The sequence below is a fragment of the Leptodactylus fuscus genome, chromosome 7 (genome assembly GCF_031893055.1).
Source record: "Leptodactylus fuscus isolate aLepFus1 chromosome 7, aLepFus1.hap2, whole genome shotgun sequence".
Taxonomy (NCBI): Eukaryota; Metazoa; Chordata; class Amphibia; order Anura; family Leptodactylidae; genus Leptodactylus; species Leptodactylus fuscus.
In genome coordinates, this window is record NC_134271.1 from 28,863,507 (window position 1) to 28,885,045 (window position 21,539).

Consider the following 21,539-nt stretch of genomic DNA (forward strand, 5'->3'; position numbering starts at 1 on the left):
AAGGTCAATGACTAAATCCAATGCAATTTGCTATTAACCGCTGCCACATGTGTGTTTTTTCCTTCACCCTTCCATTTCAGTGGCGCAATGAAATAGATCATTCCTTTCCGGTCGGTCGCGGAAACCTCATCTTCGGCTGGAGCGCAATCGGCGCGGCGGTCACCTTCTTCCTCGTTAGTATAGTGGTGAGTATCCCCGCCTGTCACGCGGGAGACCGGGGTTCGATTCCCCGACGGGGAGTGCTTCCTCTTTTTCTCTCCTCAGCCTTGCTTTCTCTGGAACTCTTTCCCAGGATCCTCTTCATCGTTGCCACTTTGACCTAGCCCATCCATGGCAGTACAGCTTCCTGTTTGACACCAAAAAAGCATTTCGGGCTTCCTAGCATCTCGCACATGTCACCTCGACAATGCCGGGCTATCTTTCCCTTCATTTCGCCTTCCAAACACAGCTTGGTCCCCAGGAATGACACGCCACACCCACTTTTCCTTTGGGGAAAAGAAGGTTAATTTTGTCCAACTTCAGTTTCCTTTCCATGGACTTCGCCATTCAAATGACTCAAGATATCATCTGTAGAAGCGCCAATCTTGTCACCAAAGATCCAGTAGCCAAAGGAAGGCTTGAAGTCTTTCTTGAAAAATCCATGCAATCCAGTGTGATGAGATGGCACGGGAATCCACCATCATCTGCAGAAGTTTCCTTTTCTTTTTGGCAGAAAGTCTCAGGGCGTGCAAACGGCCAAACTTCTACAGATCCCAAGAGTCGACCCATCTGTCCCAAGACTGCCGTATCTTTGCCGCCACCTTTTTTTCCCAGATGTCGCCTCCTTTTGAGAAAAAAAGGTCAATGACTAAATCCAATGCAATTTGCTATTAACCGCTGCCACATGTGTGTTTTTTCCTTCACCCTTCCATTTCAGTGGCGCAATGAAATAGATCATTCCTTTCCGGTCGGTCGCGGAAACCTGATCTTTGGCTGGAGCGCAATCGGCATGGCGGTTAGCTTTTTCCTCGTTAGTATAGTGGTGAGTATCCCCGCCTGTCACGCGGGAGACCGGGGTTCGATTCCCCGACGGGGAGTGCTTCCTCTTTTTCTCTCCTCAGCCTTGCTTTCTCTGGAACTCTTTCCCAGGATCCTCTTCATCGTTGCCACTTTGACCTAGCCCATCCATGGCAGTACAGCTTCCTGTTTGACACCAAAAAAGCATTTCGGGCTTCCTAGCATCTCGCACATGTCACCTCGACAATGCCGGGCTATCTTTCCCTTCATTTCGCCTTCCAAACACAGCTTGGTCCCCAGGAATGACACGCCACACCCACTTTTCCTTTGGGGAAAAGAAGGTTAATTTTGTCCAACTTCAGTTTCCTTTCCATGGACTTCGCCATTCAAATGACTCAAGATATCATCTGTAGAAGCGCCAATCTTGTCATCAAAGATCCAGTAGCCAAAGGAAGGCTTGAAGTCTTTCTTGAAAAATCCATGCAATCCAGTGTGATGAGATGGCACGGGAATCCACCATCATCTGCAGAAGTTTCCTTTTCTTTTTGGCAGAAAGTCTCAGGGCGTGCAAACGGCCAAACTTCTACAGATCCCAAGAGTCGACCCATCTGTCCCAAGACTGCCGTATCTTTGCCGCCACCTTTTTTTCCCAGATGTCGCCTCCTTTTGAGAAAAAAAGGTCAATGACTAAATCCAATGCAATTTGCTATTAACCGCTGCCACATGTGTGTTTTTTCCTTCACCCTTCCATTTCAGTGGCGCAATGAAATAGACCATTCCTTTCCGGTCGGTCGCGGAAACCTCATCTTTGGCTGGAGCGCAATCGGCACGGCGGTCAGCTTTTTCCTCGTTAGTATAGTGGTGAGTATCCCCGCCTGTCACGTGGGAGACCGGGGTTCGATTCCCCGACGGGGAGTGCTTCCTCTTTTTCTCTCCTCAGCCTTGCTTTCTCTGGAACTCTTTCCCAGGATCCTCTTCATCGTTGCCACTTTGACCTAGCCCATCCATGGCAGTACAGCTTCCTGTTTGACACCAAAAAAGCATTTCGGGCTTCCTAGCATCTCGCACATGTCACCTCGACAATGCCGGGCTATCTTTCCCTTCATTTCGCCTTCCAAACACAGCTTGGTCCCCAGGAATGACACGCCACACCCACTTTTCCTTTGGGGAAAAGAAGGTTAATTTTGTCCAACTTCAGTTTCCTTTCCATGGACTTCGCCATTCAAATGACTCAAGATATCATCTGTAGAAGCGCCAATCTTGTCACCAAAGATCCAGTAGCCAAAGGAAGGCTTGAAGTCTTTCTTGAAAAATCCATGCAATCCAGTGTGATGAGATGGCACGGGAATCTACCATCATCTGCAGAAGTTTCCTTTTCTTTTTGGCAGAAAGTCTCAGGGCGTGCAAACGGCGAAACTTTTACAGATCCCAAGAGTCGACCCATCTGTCCCAAGACTGCCGTATCTTTGCCGCCACCTTTTTTTCCCAGATGTCGCCTCCTTTTGAGAGAAAAAGGTCAATGACTAAATCCAATGCAATTTGCTATTAACCGCTGCCACATGTGTGTTTTTTCCTTCACCCTTCCATTTCAGTGGCGCAATGAAATAGATCATTCCTTTCCGGTCGGTCGCGGAAACCTCATCTTCGGCTGGAGCGCAATCGGCGTGGCGGTCAGCTTCTTCCTCATTAGTATAGTGGTGAGTATCCCCACCTGTCACGCGGGAGACCGGGTTTCGATTCCCCGACGGGGAGTGCTTCCTCTTTTTCTCTCCTCAGCCTTGCTTTCTCTGGAACTCTTTCCCAGGATCCTCTTCATCGTTGCCACTTTGACCTAGCCCATCCATGGCAGTACAGCTTCCTGTTTGACACCAAAAAAGCATTTCGGGCTTCCTAGCATCTCGCACATGTCACCTCGACAATGCCGGGCTATCTTTCCCTTCATTTCGCCTTCCAAACACAGCTTGGTCCCTAGGAATGACACGCCACACCCACTTTTCCTTTGGGGAAAAGAAGGTTAATTTTGTCCAACTTCAGTTTCCTTTCCATGGACTACGCCATTCAAATGACTTAAGATATCATCTGTAGAAGCGCCAATCTTGTCACCAAAGATCCAGTAGCCAAAGGAAGGCTTTAAGTCTTTCTTGAAAAATCCATGCAATCCAGTGTGATGAGATGGCACGGGAATCCACCATCATCTGCAGAAGTTTCCTTTTCTTTTTGGCAGAAAGTCTCAGGGCGTGCAAACGGCCAAACTTCTACAGATCCCAAGAGTCGACCCATCTGTCCCAAGACTGCCGTATCTTTGCCGCCACCTTTTTTTCCCAGATGTCGCCTCCTTTTGAGAAAAAAAGGTCAATGACTAAATCCAATGCAATTTGCTATTAACCGCTACCACATGTGTGTTTTTTCCTTCACCCTTCCATTTCAGTGGCGCAATGAAATAGATCATTCCTTTCCGGTCGGTCGCGGAAACCTCATCTTCGGCTGGAGCGCAATCGGCGTGGCGGTCAGCTTCTTCCTCGTTAGTATAGTGGTGAGTATCCCCACCTGTCACGCGGGAGACCGGGTTTCGATTCCCCGACGGGGAGTGCTTCCTCTTTTTCTCTCCTCAGCCTTGCTTTCTCTGGAACTCTTTCCCAGGATCCTCTTCATCGTTGCCACTTTGACCTAGCCCATCCATGGCAGTACAGCTTCCTGTTTGACACCAAAAAAGCATTTCGGGCTTCCTAGCATCTCGCACATGTCACCTCGACAATGCCGGGCTATCTTTCCCTTCATTTCGCCTTCCAAACACAGCTTGGTCCCCAGGAATGACACGCCACACCCACTTTTCCTTTGGGGAAAAGAAGGTTAATTTTATCCAACTTCAGTTTCCTTTCCATGGACTTCGCCATTCAAATGACTCAAGATATCATCTGTAGAAGCGCCAATCTTGTCACCAAAGATCCAGTAGCCAAAGGAAGGCTTGAAGTCTTTCTTGAAAAATCCATGCAATCCAGTGTGATGAGATGGCACGGGAATCCACCATCATCTGCAGAAGTTTCCTTTTCTTTTTGGCAGAAAGTCTCAGGGCGTGCAAACGGCCAAACTTCTACAGATCCCAAGAGTCGACCCATCTGTCCCAAGACTGCCGTATCTTTGCCGCCACCTTTTTTTCCCAGATGTCGCCTCCTTTTGGGAAAAAAAGGTCAATGACTAAATCCAATGCAATTTGCTATTAACTGCTGCCACATGTGTGTTTTTTCCTTCACCCTTCCATTTCAGTGGCGCAATGAAATAGATCATTCCTTTCCGGTCGGTCGCGGAAACCTCATCTTTGGCTGGAGCGCAATCGGCACGGCGGTCAGCTTTTTCCTCGTTAGTATAGTGGTGAGTATCCCCGCCTGTCACGCGGGAGACCGGGGTTCGATTCCCCGACGGGGAGTGCTTCCTCTTTTTCTCTCCTCAGCCTTGCTTTCTCTGGAACTCTTTCCCAGGATCCTCTTCATCGTTGCCACTTTGACCTAGCCCATCCATGGCAGTACAGCTTCCTGTTTGACACCAAAAAAGCATTTCGGGCTTCCTAGCATCTCGCACATGTCACCTCGACAATGCCGGGCTATCTTTCCCTTCATTTCGCCTTCCAAACACAGCTTGGTCCCCAGGAATGACACGCCACACCCACTTTTCCTTTGGGGAAAAGAAGGTTAATTTTGTCCAACTTCAGTTTCCTTTCCATGGACTTCGCCATTCAAATGACTCAAGATATCATCTGTAGAAGCGCCAATCTTGTCACCAAAGATCCAGTAGCCAAAGGAAGGCTTGAAGTCTTTCTTGAAAAATCCATGCAATCCAGTGTGATGAGATGGCACGGGAATCCACCATCATCTGCAGAAGTTTCCTTTTCTTTTTGGCAGAAAGTCTCAGGGCGTGCAAACGGCCAAACTTCTACAGATCCCAAGAGTCGACCCATCTGTCCCAAGACTGCCGTATCTTTGCCGCCACCTTTTTTTCCCAGATGTCGCCTCCTTTTGAGAAAAAAAGGTCAATGACTAAATCCAATGCAATTTGCTATTAACCGCTGCCACATGTGTGTTTTTACCTTCACCCTTCCATTTCAGTGGCGCAATGAAATAGATCATTCCTTTCCGGTCGGTCACGGAAACCTCATCTTCGGCTGGAGCGCAATCGGCGCGGTGGTCACCTTCTTCCTCGTTAGTATAGTGGTGAGTATCCCCGCCTGTCACGCAGGAGACTGGGGTTCGATTCCCCGACAGGGAGTGCTTCATCTTTTTCTCTCCTCAGCCTTGCTTTCTCTGGAACTCTTTCCCAGGATCCTCTTCATCGTTGCCACTTTGACCTAGCCCATCCATGGCAGTACAGCTTCCTGTTTGACACCAAAAAAGCATTTCGGGCTTCCTAGCATCTCGCACATGTCACCTCGACAATGCCGGGCTATCTTTCCCTTCATTTCGCCTTCCAAACACAGCTTGGTCCCCAGGAATGACACGCCACACCCACTTTTCCTTTGGGGAAAAGAAGGTTAATTTTGTCCAACTTCAGTTTCCTTTCCATGGACTTCGCCATTCAAATGACTCAAGATATCATCTGTAGAAGCGCCAATCTTGTCACCAAAGATCCAGTAGCCAAAGGAAGGCTTGAAGTCTTTCTTGAAAAATCCATGCAATCCAGTGTGATGAGATGGCACGGGAATCCACCATCATCTGCAGAAGTTTCCTTTTCTTTTTGGCAGAAAGTCTCAGGGCGTGCAAACGGCCAAACTTCTACAGATCCCAAGAGTCGACCCATCTGTCCCAAGACTGCCGTATCTTTGCCGCCACCTTTTTTTCCCAGATGTCGCCTCCTTTTGAGAAAAAAAGGTCAATGACTAAATCCAATGCAATTTGCTATTAACCGCTGCCACATGTGTGTTTTTTCCTTCACCCTTCCATTTCAGTGGCGCAATGAAATAGATCATTCCTTTCCGGTCGGTCGCGGAAACCTCATCTTTGGCTGGAGCGCAATCGGCATGGCAGTCAGCTTTTTCCTCGTTAGTATAGTGGTGAGTATCCCCGCCTGTCACGCGGGAGACCGGGGTTCGATTCCCCGACGGGGAGTGCTTCCTCTTTTTCTCTCCTCAGCCTTGCTTTCTCTGGAACTCTTTCCCAGGATCCTCTTCATCGTTGCCACTTTGACCTAGCCCATCCATGGCAGTACAGCTTCCTGTTTGACACCAAAAAAGCATTTCGGGCTTCCTAGCATCTCGCACATGTCACCTCGACAATGCCGGGCTATCTTTCCCTTCATTTCGCCTTCCAAACACAGCTTCGTCCCCAGGAATGACACGCCACACCCACTTTTCCTTTGGGGAAAAGAAGGTTAATTTTGTCCAACTTCAGTTTCCTTTCCATGGACTTCGCCATTCAAATGACTCAAGATATCATCTGTAGAAGCGCCAATCTTGTCACCAAAGATCCAGTAGCCAAAGGAAGGCTTGAAGTCTTTCTTGAAAAATCCATGCAATCCAGTGTGATGAGATGGCACGGGAATCCACCATCATCTGCAGAAGTTTCCTTTTCTTTTTGGCAGAAAGTCTCAGGGCGTGCAAACGGCCAAACTTCTACAGATCCCAAGAGTCGACCCATCTGTCCCAAGACTGCCGTATCTTTGCCGCCACCTTTTTTTCCCAGATGTCGCCTCCTTTTGAGAAAAAAAGGTCAATGACTAAATCCAATGCAATTTGCTATTAACCGCTGCCACATGTGTGTTTTTTCCTTCACCCTTCCATTTCAGTGGCGCAATGAAATAGATCATTCCTTTCCGGTCGGTCGCGGAAACCTCATCTTCGGCTGGAGCGCAATCGGCGCGGCGGTCAGCTTCTTCCTCATTAGTATAGTGGTGAGTATCCCCGCCTGTCACGCGGGAGACTGGGGTTCGATTCCCCGACGGGGAGTGCTTCCTCTTTTTCTTTCCTCAGCCTTGCTTTCTCTGGAACTCTTTCCCAGGATCCTCTTCATCGTTGCCACTTTGACCTAGCCCATCCATGGCAGTACAGCTTCCTGTTTGACACCAAAAAAGCATTTCGGGCTTCCTAGCATCTCGCACATGTCACCTCGACAATGCCGGGCTATCTTTACCTTCATTTCGCCTTCCAAACACAGCTTCGTCCCCAGGAATGACACGCCACACCCACTTTTCCTTTGGGGAAAAGAAGGTTAATTTTGTCCAACTTCAGTTTCCTTTCCATGGACTTCGCCATTCAAATGACTCAAGATATCATCTGTAGAAGCGCCAATCTTGTCACCAAAGATCCAGTAGCCAAAGGAAGGCTTGAAGTCTTTCTTGAAAAATCCATGCAATCCAGTGTGATGAGATGGCACGGGAATCCACCATCATCTGCAGAAGTTTCCTTTTCTTTTTGGCAGAAAGTCTCAGGGCGTGCAAACGGCCAAACTTCTACAGATCCCAAGAGTCGACCCATCTGTCCCAAGACTGCCGTATCTTTGCCGCCACCTTTTTTTCCCAGATGTCGCCTCCTTTTGATAAAAAAAAGGTCAATAACTAAATCCAATGCAATTTGCTATTAACCGCTGCCACATGTGTGTTTTTTCCTTCACCCTTCCATTTCAGTGGCGCAATGAAATAGATCATTCCTTTCCGGTCGGTCACGGAAACCTCATCTTCGGCTGGAGCGCAATCGACGCGTTAATCACCTTCTTTTTCGTTAGTATAGTGGTGAGTATCCCCACCTGTTACGCGGGAGACCGGGGTTCGAGTCCCGAACGTGGAGTGCTTCCTCTTTTTCTCTCCTCAGCCTTGCTTTCTCTGGAACTCTTTCCCAGGATCCTCTTCATCGTTGCCACTTTGACCTAGCCCATCCATGGCAGTACAGCTTCCTGTTTGACACCAAAAAAGCATTTCGGGCTTCCTAGCATCTCGCACATGTCACCTTGACAATGCTGGGCTATCTTTCCCTTCATTTCGCCTTCCAAACACAGCTTGGTCCCCAGGAATGACACGCCACACCCACTTTTCTTTTGGGGAAAAGAAGGTTAATTTTGTCCAACTTCAGTTTCCTTTCCATTGACTTCGCCATTCAAATGACTCAAGATATCATCTGTAGAAGCGCCAATCTTGTCACCAAAGATCCAGTAGCCAAAGGAAGGCTTGTAGTCTTTCTTGAAAAATCCATGCAATCCAGTGTGATGAGATGGCACGGGAATCCACCATCATCTGCAGAAGTTTCCTTTTCTTTTTGGCAGAAAGTCTCAGGGCGTGCAAACGGCCAAACTTCTACAGATCCCAAGAGTCGACCCATCTGTCCCAAGACTGCCGTATCTTTGCCGCCACCTTTTTTTCCCAGATGTCGCCTCCTTTTGATAAAAAAAGGTCAATAACTAAATCCAATGCAATTTGCTATTAACCGCTGCCACATGTGTGTTTTTTCCTTCACCCTTCCATTTCAGTGGCGCAATGAAATAGATCATTCCTTTCCGGTCGGTCACGGAAACCTCATCTTCGGCTGGAGCGCATTCGGCGCGGCTGTCACCTTCTTCCTCATTAGTATAGTGGTGAGTATCCCCGCCTGTCACGCGGGAGACCGGGGTTCGAGTCCCCGACGTGGAGTGCTTCCTCTTTTTCTCTCCTCAGCCTTGCTTTCTCTGGAACTCTTTCCCAGGATCCTCTTCATCGTTGCCACTTTGACCTAGCCCATCCATGGCAGTACAGCTTCCTGTTTGACACCAAAAAAGCATTTCGGGCTTCCTAGCATCTCGCACATGTCACCTCGACAATGCCGGGCTATCTTTCCCTTCATTTCGCCTTCCAAACACAGCTTGGTCCCCAGGAATGACACGCCACACCCACTTTTCCTTTGGGGAAAAGAAGGTTAATTTTGTCCAACTTCAGTTTCCTTTCCATGGACTTCGCCATTCAAATGACTCAAGATATCATCTGTAGAAGCGCCAATCTTGTCACTAAAGATCCAGTAGCCAAAGGAAGGCTTGTAGTCTTTCTTGAAAAATCCATGCAATCCAGTGTGATGAGATGGCACGGGAATCCACCATCATCTGCAGAAGTTTCCTTTTCTTTTTGGCAGAAAGTCTCAGGGCGTGCAAACGGCGAAACTTTTACAGATCCCAAGAGTCGACCAATCTGTCCCAAGACTGCCGTATCTTTGCCGCCACCTTTTTTTCCCAGATGTCGCCTCCTTTTGAGAAAAAAAGGTCAATGACTAAATCCAATGCAATTTGCTATTAACCGCTGCCACATGTGTGTTTTTTCCTTCACCCTTCCATTTCAGTGGCGCAATGAAATAGATCATTCCTTTCCGGTCGGTCGCGGAAACCTCATCTTCGGCTGGAGCACAATCGGCGTGGCGGTCAGCTTCTTCCTCGTTAGTATAGTGGTGAGTATCCCCGCCTGTCACGCGGGAGACCGGGTTTCGATTCCCCGACGGGGAGTGCTTCCTCTTTTTCTCTCCTCAGCCTTGCTTTCTCTGGAACTCTTTCCCAGGATCCTCTTCATCGTTGCCACTTTGACCTAGCCCATCCATGGCAGTACAGCTTCCTGTTTGACACCAAAAAAGCATTTCGGGCTTCCTAGCATCTCGCACATGTCACCTCGACAATGCCGGGCTATCTTTCCCTTCATTTCGCCTTCCAAACACAGCTTGGTCCCCAGGAATGACACGCCACACCCACTTTTCCTTTGGGGAAAAGAAGGTTAATTTTGTCCAACTTCAGTTTCCTTTCCATGGACTTCGACATTCAAATGACTCAAGATATCATCTGTAGAAGCGCCAATCTTGTCACCAAAGATCCAGTAGCCAAAGGAAGGCTTTAAGTCTTTCTTGAAAAATCCATGCAATCCAGTGTGATGAGATGGCACGGGAATCCACCATCATCTGCAGAAGTTTCCTTTTCTTTTTGGCAGAAAGTCTCAGGGCGTGCAAACGGCCAAACTTCTACAGATCCCAAGAGTCGACCCATCTGTCCCAAGACTGCCGTATCTTTGCCGTCACCTTTTTTTCCCAGATGTCGCCTCCTTTTGAGAAAAAAAGGTCAATGACTAAATCCAATGCAATTTGCTATTAACCGCTGCCACATGTGTGTTTTTTCCTTCACCCTTCCATTTCAGTGGCGCAATGAAATAGATCATTCCTTTCCGGTCGGTTACGGAAACCTCATCTTCGGCTGGAGCGCAATCGGCGCGGCAGTCACCTTCTTCCTCGTTAGTATAGTGGTGAGTATCCCCGCTTGTCTCGCGGGAGACCAGGGTTCGATTCCCCGACGGGGAGTGCTTCCTCTTTTTCTCTCCTCAGCCTTGCTTTCTCTGGAACTCTTTCCCAGGATCCTCTTCATCGTTGCCACTTTGACCTAGCCCATCCATGGCAGTACAGCTTCCTGTTTGACACCAAAAAAGCATTTCGGGCTTCCTAGCATCTCGCACATGTCACCTCGACAATGCCGGGCTATCTTTCCCTTCATTTCGCCTTCCAAACACAGCTTGGTCCCCAGGAATGACACGCCACACCCACTTTTCCTTTGGGGAAAAGAAGGTTAATTTTGTCCAACTTCAGTTTCCTTTCCATGGACTTCGCCATTCAATTGACTCAAGATATCATCTGTAGAAGCGCCAATCTTGTCACCAAAGATCCAGTAGCCAAAGGAAGGCTTGAAGTCTTTCTTGAAAACTCCATGCAATCCAGTGTGATGAGATGGCACGGGAATCCACCATCATCTGCAGAAGTTTCCTTTTCTTTTTGGCAGAAAGTCTCAGGGCGTGCAAACGGCCAAACTTCTACAGATCCCAAGAGTCGACCCATCTGTCCCAAGACTGCCGTATCTTTGCCGCCACCTTTTTTTCCCAGATGTCGCCTCCTTTTGAGAAAAAAAGGTCAATGACTAAATCCAATGCAATTTGCTATTAACCGCTGCCACATGTGTGTTTTTTCCTTCACCCTTCCATTTCAGTGGCGCAATGAAATAGATCATTCCTTTCCGGTCAGTCACGGAAACCTCATCTTCGGCTGGAGCGCAATCGGCACGGTGGTCACCTTCTTCCTCGTTAGTATAGTGGTGAGTATCCCCGCCTGTCACGCGGGAGACCGGGGTTCGATTCCCCGACGGGGAGTGCTTCTTCTTTTTCTCTCCTCAGCCTTGCTTTCTCTGGAACTCTTTCCCAGGATCCTCTTCATCGTTGCCACTTTGACCTAGCCCATCCATGGCAGTACAGCTTCCTGTTTGACACCAAAAAAGCATTTCGGGCTTCCTAGCATCTCGCACATGTCACCTCGACAATGCCGGGCTATCTTTCCCTTCATTTCGCCTTCCAAACACAGCTTGGTCCCCAGGAATGACACGCCACACCCACTTTTCCTTTGGGGAAAAGAAGGTTAATTTTGTCCAACTTCAGTTTCCTTTCCATGGACTTCGCCATTCAAATGACTCAAGATATCATCTGTAGAAGCGCCAATCTTGTCACCAAAGATCCAGTAGCCAAAGGAAGGCTTGAAGTCTTTCTTGAAAAATCCATGCAATCCAGTGTGATGAGATGGCACAGGAATCCACCATCATCTGCAGAAGTTTCCTTTTCTTTTTGGCAGAAAGTCTCAGGGCGTGCAAACGGCCAAACTTCTACAGATCCCAAGAGTCGACCCATCTGTCCCAAGACTGCCGTATCTTTGCCGCCAACTTTTTTTCCCAGATGTCACCTCCTTTTGAGAAAAAAAGGTCAATGACTAAATCCAATGCAATTTGCTATTAACCGCTGCCACATGTGTGTTTTTTCCTTCACCCTTCCATTTCAGTGGCGCAATGAAATAGATCATTCCTTTCCGGTCGGTCACGGAAACCTCATCTTCGGCTGGAGCGCAATCGGCGTGGCGGTCAGCTTCTTCCTCGTTAGTATAGTGGTGAGTATCCCCGCCTGTCACGCGGGAGACCGGGGTTCGATTCCCCGACGGGGAGTGCTTCCTCTTTTTCTCTCCTCAGCCTTGCTTTCTCTGGAACTCTTTCCCAGGATCCTCTTCATCGTTGCCACTTTGACCTAGCCCATCCATGGCAGTACAGCTTCCTGTTTGACACCAAAAAAGCATTTCGGGTTTCCTAGCATCTCGCACATGTCACCTCGACAATGCCGGGCTATCTTTCCCTTCATTTCGCCTTCCAAACACAGCTTGGTCCCCAGGAATGACACGCCACACCCACTTTTCCTTTGGGGAAAAGAAGGTTAATTTTGTCCAACTTCAGTTTCCTTTCCATGGACTTCGCCATTCAAATGACTCAAGATATCATCTGTAGAAGCGCCAATCTTGTCACCAAAGATCCAGTAGCCAAAGGAAGGCTTGAAGTCTTTCTTGAAAAATCCATGCAATCCAGTGTGATGAGATCGCACGGGAATCCACCATCATCTGCAGAAGTTTCATTTTCTTTTTGGCAGAAAGTCTCAGGGCGTGCAAACGGCCAAACTTCTACAGATCCCAAGAGTCGACCCATCTGTCCCAAGACTGCCGTATCTTTGCCGCCACCTTTTTTTCCCAGATGTCGCCTCCTTTTGAGAAAAAAAGGTCAATGACTAAATCCAATGCAATTTGCTATTAACCGCTGCCACATGTGTGTTTTTTCCTTCACCCTTCCATTTCAGTGGCGCAATGAAATAGATCATTCCTTTCCGGTCGGTCGCGGAAACCTCATCTTTGGCTGGAGCGCAATCGGCACGGCGGTCAGCTTCTTCCTCGTTAGTATAGTGGTGAGTATCCCCGCCTGTCACGCGGGAGACCGGGGTTCGATTCCCCGACGGGGAGTGCTTCCTCTTTTTCTCTCCTCAGCCTTGCTTTCTCTGGAACTCTTTCCCAGGATCCTCTTCATCGTTGCCACTTTGACCTAGCCCATCCAAGGCAGTACAGCTTCCTGTTTGACACCAAAAAAGCATTTCGGGTTTCCTAGCATCTCGCACATGTCACCTCGACAATGCCGGGCTATCTTTCCCTTCATTTCGCCTTCCAAACACAGCTTGGTCCCCAGGAATGACACGCCACACCCACTTTTCCTTTGGGGAAAAGAAGGTTAATTTTGTCCAACTTCAGTTTCCTTTCCATGGACTTCGCCATTCAAATGACTCAAGATATCATCTGTAGAAGCGCCAATCTTGTCACCAAAGATCCAGTAGCCAAAGGAAGGCTTGAAGTCTTTCTTGAAAAATCCATGCAATCCAGTGTGATGAGATGGCACGGGAATCCACCATCATCTGCAGAAGTTTCATTTTCTTTTTGGCAGAAAGTCTCAGGGCGTGCAAACGGCCAAACTTCTACAGATCCCAAGAGTCGACCCATCTGTCCCAAGACTGCCGTATCTTTGCCGCCACCTTTTTTTCCCAGATGTCGCCTCCTTTTGAGAAAAAAAGGTCAATGACTAAATCCAATGCAATTTGCTATTAACCGCTGCCACATGTGTGTTTTTACCTTCACCCTTCCATTTCAGTGGCGCAATGAAATAGATCATTCCTTTCCGGTCAGTCACGGAAACCTCATCTTCGGCTGGAGCGCAATCGGCACGGTGGTCACCTTCTTCCTCGTTAGTATAGTGGTGAGTATCCCCGCCTGTCACGAGGGAGACCGGGGTTCGATTCCCCGACGGGGAGTGCTTCTTCTTTTTCTCTCCTCAGCCTTGCTTTCTCTGGAACTCTTTCCCAGGATCCTCTTCATCGTTGCCACTTTGACCTAGCCCATCCATGGCAGTACAGCTTCCTGTTTGACACCAAAAAAGCATTTCGGGCTTCCTAGCATCTCGCACATGTCACCTCGACAATGCCGGGCTATCTTTCCCTTCATTTCGCCTTCCAAACACAGCTTGGTCCCCAGGAATGACACGCCACACCCACTTTTCCTTTGGGGAAAAGAAGGTTAATTTTGTCCAACTTCAGTTTCCTTTCCATGGACTTCGCCATTCAAATGACTCAAGATATCATCTGTAGAAGCGCCAATCTTGTCACCAAAGATCCAGTAGCCAAAGGAAGGCTTGAAGTCTTTCTTGAAAAATCCATGCAATCCAGAGTGATGAGATGGCACAGGAATCCACCATCATCTGCAGAAGTTTCCTTTTCTTTTTGGCAGAAAGTCTCAGGGCGTGCAAACGGCCAAACTTCTACAGATCCCAAGAGTCGACCCATCTGTCCCAAGACTGCCGTATCTTTGCCGCCACCTTTTTTTCCCAGATGTCGCCTCCTTTTGAGAAAAAAAGGTCAATGACTAAATCCAATGCAATTTGCTATTAACCGCTGCCACATGTGTGTTTTTTCCTTCACCCTTCCATTTCAGTGGCGCAATGAAATAGATCATTCCTTTCCGGTCGGTCAGGGAAACCTCATCTTCGGCAGGAGCGCAATCGGTACGGCATTCACCGTCTTCCTCCTTAGTATAGTGGTGAGTATCCCCGCCTGTCACGCGGGAGACCGGGGTTCGATTCCCCGACGGGGAGTGCTTCCTCTTTTTCTCTCCTCAGCCTAGCTTTCTCTGGAACTCTTTCCCAGGATCCTCTTCATCGTTGCCACTTTGACCTAGCCCATCCATGGCAGTACAGCTTCCTATTTGACACCAAAAAAGCATTTTGGGCTTCCTAGCATCTCGCACATGTCACCTCGACAATGCCGGGCTATCTTTCCCTTCATTTCGCCTTCCAAACACAGCTTGGTCCCCAGGAATGACACGCCACACCCACTTTTCCTTTGGGGAAAAGAAGGTTAATTTTGTCCAACTTCAGTTTCCTTTCCATGGACTTCGCCATTCATATGACTCAAGATATCATCTGTAGAAGTGCCAATCTTGTCACCAAAGATCCAGTAGCCAAAGGAAGGCTTGAAGTCTTTCTTGAAAAATCCATGCAATCCAGTGTGATGAGATGGCACGGGAATCCACCATCATCTGCAGAAGTTTCCTTTTCTTTTTGGCAGAAAGTCTCAGGGCGTGCAAACGGCCAAACTTCTACAGATCCCAAGAGTCGACCCATCTGTCCCAAGACTGCCGTATCTTTGCCGCCACCTTTTTTTCCCAGATGTCGCCTCCTTTTGAGAAAAAAAGGTCAATGACTAAATCCATTGCAATTTGCTATTAACCGCTGCCACATGTGTGTTTTTTCCTTCACCCTTCCATTTCAGTGGCGCAATGAAATAGATCATTCCTTTCCGGTCGGTTACGGAAACCTCATCTTCGGCTGGAGCGCAATCGGCGTGGCGGTCAGCTTCTTCCTCGTTAGTATAGTGGTGAGTATCCCCGCCTGTCACGCGGGAGACCGGGGTTCGATTCCCCGACGGGGAGTGCTTCCTCTTTTTCTCTCCTCAGCCTTGCTTTCTCTGGAACTCTTTCCCAGGATCCTCTTCATCGTTGCCACTTTGACCTAGCCCATCCATGGCAGTACAGCTTCCTGTTTGACACCAAAAAAGCATTTCGGGTTTCCTAGCATCTCGCACATGTCACCTCGACAATGCCGGGCTATCTTTCCCTTCATTTCGCCTTCCAAACACAGCTTGGTCCCCAGGAATGACACGCCACACCCACTTTTCCTTTGGGGAAAAGAAGGTTAATTTTGTCCAACTTCAGTTTCCTTTCCATGGACTTCGCCATTCAAATGACTCAAGATATCATCTGTAGAAGCGCCAATCTTGTCACCAAAGATCCAGTAGCCAAAGGAAGGCTTGAAGTCTTTCTTGAAAAATCCATGCAATCCAGTGTGATGATATGGCACGGGAATCCACCATCATCTGCAGAAGTTTCATTTTCTTTTTGGCAGAAAGTCTCAGGGCGTGCAAACGGCCAAACTTCTACAGATCCCAAGAGTCGACCCATCTGTCCCAAGACTGCCGTATCTTTGCCGCCACCTTTTTTTCCCAGATGTCGCCTCCTTTTGAGAAAAAAAGGTCAATGACTAAATCCAATGCAATTTGCTATTAACCGCTGCCACATGTGTGTTTTTTCCTTCACCCTTCCATTTCAGTGGCGCAATGAAATAGATCATTCCTTTCCGGTCGGTCGCGGAAACCTCATCTTCGGCTGGAGCGCAATCGGCGCGGCGGTCACCTTCTTCCTCGTTAGTATAGTGGTGAGTATCCCCGCCTGTCACGCGGGAGACCGGGGTTTGATTCCCCGACGGGGAGTGCTACCTCTTTTTCTCTCCTCAGCCTTGCTTTCTCTGGAACTCTTTCCCAGGATCCTCTTCATCGTTGCCACTTTGACCTAGCCCATCCATGGCAGTACAGCTTCCTGTTTGACACCAAAAAAGCATTTCGGGCTTCCTAGCATCTCGCACATGTCACCTCGACAATGCCGGGCTATCTTTACCTTCATTTCGCCTTCCAAACACAGCTTGGTCCCTAGGAATGACACGCCACACCCACTTTTCCTTTGGGGAAAAGAAGGTTATTTTGTCCAACTTCAGTTTCCTTTCCATGGACTTCGCCATTCAAATGACTTAAGATATCATCTGTAGAAGCGCCAATCTTGTCACCAAAGATCCAGTAGCCAAAGGAAGGCTTGAAGTCTTTCTTGAAAAATCCATGCAATCCAGTGTGATGAGATGGCACGGGAATCCACCATCATCTGCAGAAGTTTCCTTTTCTTTTTGGCAGAAAGTCTCAGGGCGTGCAAACGGCCAAACTTCTACAGATCCCAAGAGTCGACCCATCTGTCCCAAGACTGCCGTATCTTTGCCGCCACCTTTTTTTCCCAGATGTCGCCTCCTTTTGAGAAAAAAAGGTCAATGACTAAATCCAATGCAATTTGCTATTAACCGCTGCCACATGTGTGTTTTTTCCTTCACCCTTCCATTTCAGTGGCGCAATGAAATAGATCATTCCTTTCCGGTCGGTCGCGGAAACCTCATCTTTGGCTGGAGCGCAATCGGCATGGCGGTCAGCTTTTTCCTCGTTAGTATAGTGGTGAGTATCCCCGCCTGTCACGCGGGAGAACGGGGTTCGATTCCCCGACGGGGAGTGCTTCCTCTTTTTCTCTCCTCAGCCTTGCTTTCTCTGGAACTCTTTCCCAGGATCCTCTTCATCGTTGCCACTTTGACCTAGCCCATCCATGGCAGTACAGCTTCCTGTTTGACACCAAAAAAGCATTTCGGGCTTCCTAGCATCTCGCACATGTCACCTCGACAATGCCGGGCTATCTTTCCCTTCATTTCGCCTTCCAAACACAGCTTGGTCCCCAGGAATGACACGCCACACCCACTTTTCCTTTGGGGAAAAGAAGGTTAATTTTGTCCAACTTCAGTTTCCTTTCCATGGACTTCGCCATTCAAATGACTCAAGATATCATCTGTAGAAGCGCCAATCTTGTCACCAAAGATCCAGTAGCCAAAGGAAGGCTTGAAGTCTTTCTTGAAAAATCCATGCAATCCAGTGTGATGAGATGGCACGGGAATCCACCATCATCTGCAGAAGTTTCCTTTTCTTTTTGGCAGAAAGTCTCAGGGCGTGCAAACGGCCAAACTTCTACAGATCCCAAGAGTCGACCCATCTGTCCCAAGACTGCCGTATCTTTGCCGCCACCTTTTTTTCCCAGATGTCGCCTCCTTTTGAGAAAAAAAGGTCAATGACTAAATCCAATGCAATTTGCTATTAACCGCTGCCACATGTGTGTTTTTTCCTTCACCCTTCCATTTCAGTGGCGCAATGAAATAGATCATTCCTTTCCGGTCGGTCGCGGAAACCTCATCTTCGGCTGGAGCGCAATCGGCGCGGCGGTCACCTTCTTCCTCGTTAGTATAGTGGTGAGTATCCCCGCCTGTCACGCGGGAGACCGGGGTTCGATTCCCCGACGGGGAGTGCTTCCTCTTTTTCTCTCCTCAGCCTTGCTTTCTCTGGAACTCTTTCCCAGGATCCTCTTCATCGTTGCCACTTTGACCTAGCCCATCCATGGCAGTACAGCTTCCTGTTTGACACCAAAAAAGCATTTCGGGCTTCCTAGCATCTCGCACATGTCACCTCGACAATGCCGGGCTATCTTTCCCTTCATTTCGCCTTCCAAACACAGCTTGGTCCCCAGGAATGACACGCCACACCCACTTTTCCTTTGGGGAAAAGAAGGTTAATTTTGTCCAACTTCAGTTTCCTTTCCATGGACTTCGCCATTCAAATGACTCAAGATATCATCTGTAGAAGCGCCAATCTTGTCACCAAAGATCCAGTAGCCAAAGGAAGGCTTGAAGTCTTTCTTGAAAAATCCATGCAATCCAGTGTGATGAGATGGCACGGGAATCCACCATCATCTGCAGAAGTTTCCTTTTCTTTTTGGCAGAAAGTCTCAGGGCGTGCAAACGGCCAAACTTCTACAGATCCCAAGAGTCGACCCATCTGTCCCAAGACTGCCGTATCTTTGCCGCCACCTTTTTTTCCCAGATGTCGCCTCCTTTTGAGGAAAAAAAGGTCAATGACTAAATCCAATGCAATTTGCTATTAACCGCTGCCACATGTGTGTTTTTTCCTTCACCCTTCCATTTCAGTGGCGCAATGAAATAGATCATTCCTTTCCGGTCGGTCGCGGAAACCTCATCTTTGGCTGGAGCGCAATCGGCACGGCAGTCAGCTTCTTCCTCGTTAGTATAGTGGTGAGTATCCCCGCCTGTCACGCGGGAGACCGGGGTTCGATTCCCCGACAGGGAGTGCTTTCCTCTTTTTCTCTCCTCAGCCTTGCTTTCTCTGGAACTCTTTCCCAGGATCCTCTTCATCGTTGCCACTTTGACCTAGCCCATCCATGGCAGTATAGCTTCCTGTTTGACACCAAAAAAGCATTTCGGGCTTCCTAGCATCTCGCACATGTCACCTCGACAATGCCGGGCTATCTTTACCTTCATTTCGCCTTCCAAACACAGCTTGGTCCCCAGGAATGACACGCCACACCCACTTTTCCTTTGGGGAAAAGAAGGTTAATTTTGTCCAACTTCAGTTTCCTTTCCATGGACTTCGCCATTCAAATGACTCAAGATATCATCTGTAGAAGCGCCAATCTTGTCACCAAAGATCCAGTAGCCAAAGGAAGGCTTGAAGTCTTTCTTGAAAAATCCATGCAATCCAGTGTGATGAGATGGCACGGGAATCCACCATCATCTGCAGAAGTTTCCTTTTCTTTTTGGCAGAAAGTCTCAGGGCGTGCAAACGGCCAAACTTCTACAGATCCCAAGAGTCGACCCATCTGTCCCAAGACTGCCGTATCTTTGCCGCCACCTTTTTTTCACAGATGTCGCCTCCTTTTGAGAAAAAAAGGTCAATGACTAAATCCAATGCAATTTGCTATTAACCGCTGCCACATGTGTGTTTTTTCCTTCACCCTTTCATTTCAGTGGCGCAATGAAATAGATCATTCCTTGCCGGTCGGTCGCGGAAACCTCATCTTCGGCTGGAGCGCAATCGGCGCGGCGGTCACCTTCTTCCTCGTTAGTATAGTGGTGAGTATCCCCGCCTGTCACGCGGGAGACCGGGGTTCGATTCCCCGACGGGGAGTGCTACCTCTTTTTCTCTCCTCAGCCTTGCTTTCTCTGGAACTCTTTCCCAGGATCCTCTTCATCGTTGCCACTTTGACCTAGCCCATCCATGGCAGTACAGCTTCCTGTTTGACACCAAAAAAGCATTTCGGGCTTCCTAGCATCTCGCACATGTCACCTCGACAATGCCGGGCTATCTTTCCCTTCATTTCGCCTTCCAAACACAGCTTGGTCCCTAGGAATGACACGCCACACCCACTTTTCCTTTGGGGAAAAGAAGGTTAATTTTGTCCAACTTCAGTTTCCTTTCCATGGACTTCGCCATTCAAATGACTTAAGATATCATCTGTAGAAGCGCCAATCTTGTCACCAAAGATCCAGTAGCCAAAGGAAGGCTTTAAGTCTTTCTTGAAAAATCCATGCAATCCAGTGTGATGAGATGGCACGGGAATCCACCATCATCTGCAGAAGTTTCCTTTTCTTTTTGGCAGAAAGTCTCAGGGCGTGCAAACGGCCAAACTTCTACAGATCCCAAGAGTCGACCCATCTGTCCCAAGACTGCCGTATCTTTGCCGCCACCTTTTTTTCCCAGATGTCGCCTCCTTTTGAGAAAAAAAGGTCAATGACTAAATCCAATGCAATTTGCTATTAACCGCTGCCACATGTGTGTTTTTTCCTTCACCCTTCCATTTCAGTGGCGCAATGAAATAGATCATTCCTTTCCGGTCGGTCGCGGAAACCTCATCTTCGGCTGGAGCGCAATCGGCGCGGCGGTCACCTTCTTCCTCGTTAGTATAGTGGTGAGTATCCCCGCCTGTCACGCGGGAGACCGGGGTTCCATTCCCCGACGGGGAGTGCTTCCTCTTTTTCTCTCCTCAGCCTTGCTTTCTCTGGAACTCTTTCCCAGGATCCTCTTCATCGTTGCCACTTTGACCTAGCCCATCCATGGCAGTACAGCTTCCTGTTTGACACCAAAAAAGCATTTTGGGTTTCCTAGCATCTCGCACATGTCACCTCGACAATGCCGGGCTATCTTTCCCTTCATTTCGCCTTCCAAACACAGCTTGGTCCCCAGGAATGACACGCCACACCCACTTTTCCTTTGGGGAAAAGAAGGTTAATTTTGTCCAACTTCAGTTTCCTTTCCATGGACTTCGCCATTCAAATGACTCAAGCTATCATCTGTAGAAGTGCCAATCTTGTCACCAAAGATCCAGTAGCCAAAGGAAGGCTTGAAGTCTTTCTTGAAAAATCCATGCAATCCAGTGTGATGAGATGGCACAGGAATCCACCATCATCTGCAGAAGTTTCCTTTTCTTTTTGGCAGAAAGTCTCAGGGCGTGCAAACGGCCAAACTTCTACAGATCCCAAGAGTCGACCCATCTGTCCCAAGACTGCCGTATCTTTGCCGCCACCTTTTTTTCCCAGATGTCGCCTCCTTTTGAGAAAAAAAGGTCAATGACTAAATCCAATGCAATTTGCTATTAACCGCTGCCACATGTGTGTTTTTTCCTTCACCCTTCCATTTCAGTGGCGCAATGAAATAGATCATTCCTTTCCGGTCGGTCAGGGAAACCTCATCTTCGGCAGGAGCGCAATCGGCACGGCATTCACCGTCTTTCTCGTTAGTATAGTGGTGAGTATCCCCGCCTGTCACGCGGGAGACCGGGGTTCGATTCCCCGACGGGGAGTGCTTCCTCTTTTTCTCTCCTCAGCCTTGCTTTCTCTGGAACTCTTTCCCAGGATCCTCTTCATCGTTGCCACTTTGACCTAGCCCATCCATGGCAGTACAGCTTCCTGTTTGACACCAAAAAAGCATTTCGGGCTTCCTAGCATCTCGCACATGTCACCTCGACAATGCCGGGCTATCTTTCCCTTCATTTCGCCTTCCAAACACAGCTTGGTCCCTAGGAATGACACGCCACACCCACTTTTCCTTTGGGGAAAAGAAGGTTAATTTTGTCCAACTTCAGTTTCCTTTCCATGGACTTCGCCATTCAAATGACTTAAGATATCATCTGTAGAAGCGCCAATCTTGTCACCAAAGATCCAGTAGCCAAAGGAAGGCTTGAAGTCTTTCTTGAAAAA

At 48.4% G+C, this 21,539-nt stretch overlaps 10 non-coding genes across 10 annotated transcripts; all 10 read left to right on the forward strand.

Annotated features, from left to right (window-relative positions):
- The first annotated feature begins 168 nt into the window (after nucleotides 1-168).
- TRNAD-GUC (transfer RNA aspartic acid (anticodon GUC)) lies at nucleotides 169-240 on the forward strand. The gene has a single exon. It is a non-coding gene; the product is annotated as a tRNA-Asp (tRNA).
- A 764-nt stretch (nucleotides 241-1,004) lies between these two features.
- On the forward strand, nucleotides 1,005-1,076 carry TRNAD-GUC (transfer RNA aspartic acid (anticodon GUC)). The gene has a single exon. It is a non-coding gene; the product is annotated as a tRNA-Asp (tRNA).
- Nucleotides 1,077-4,348: 3,272 nt separating this feature from the next.
- On the forward strand, nucleotides 4,349-4,420 carry TRNAD-GUC (transfer RNA aspartic acid (anticodon GUC)). Its single transcript has one exon. It is a non-coding gene; the product is annotated as a tRNA-Asp (tRNA).
- A 1,600-nt stretch (nucleotides 4,421-6,020) lies between these two features.
- TRNAD-GUC (transfer RNA aspartic acid (anticodon GUC)) lies at nucleotides 6,021-6,092 on the forward strand. Its single transcript has one exon. It is a non-coding gene; the product is annotated as a tRNA-Asp (tRNA).
- Nucleotides 6,093-11,037: 4,945 nt separating this feature from the next.
- Nucleotides 11,038-11,109, forward strand: TRNAD-GUC (transfer RNA aspartic acid (anticodon GUC)). The gene has a single exon. It is a non-coding gene; the product is annotated as a tRNA-Asp (tRNA).
- A 764-nt stretch (nucleotides 11,110-11,873) lies between these two features.
- Nucleotides 11,874-11,945, forward strand: TRNAD-GUC (transfer RNA aspartic acid (anticodon GUC)). The gene has a single exon. It is a non-coding gene; the product is annotated as a tRNA-Asp (tRNA).
- A 764-nt stretch (nucleotides 11,946-12,709) lies between these two features.
- TRNAD-GUC (transfer RNA aspartic acid (anticodon GUC)) lies at nucleotides 12,710-12,781 on the forward strand. The gene has a single exon. It is a non-coding gene; the product is annotated as a tRNA-Asp (tRNA).
- A 2,436-nt stretch (nucleotides 12,782-15,217) lies between these two features.
- Nucleotides 15,218-15,289, forward strand: TRNAD-GUC (transfer RNA aspartic acid (anticodon GUC)). Its single transcript has one exon. It is a non-coding gene; the product is annotated as a tRNA-Asp (tRNA).
- Nucleotides 15,290-17,724: 2,435 nt separating this feature from the next.
- On the forward strand, nucleotides 17,725-17,796 carry TRNAD-GUC (transfer RNA aspartic acid (anticodon GUC)). The gene has a single exon. It is a non-coding gene; the product is annotated as a tRNA-Asp (tRNA).
- Nucleotides 17,797-19,398: 1,602 nt separating this feature from the next.
- On the forward strand, nucleotides 19,399-19,470 carry TRNAD-GUC (transfer RNA aspartic acid (anticodon GUC)). The gene has a single exon. It is a non-coding gene; the product is annotated as a tRNA-Asp (tRNA).
- The last annotated feature ends 2,069 nt before the right edge of the window (nucleotides 19,471-21,539 follow it).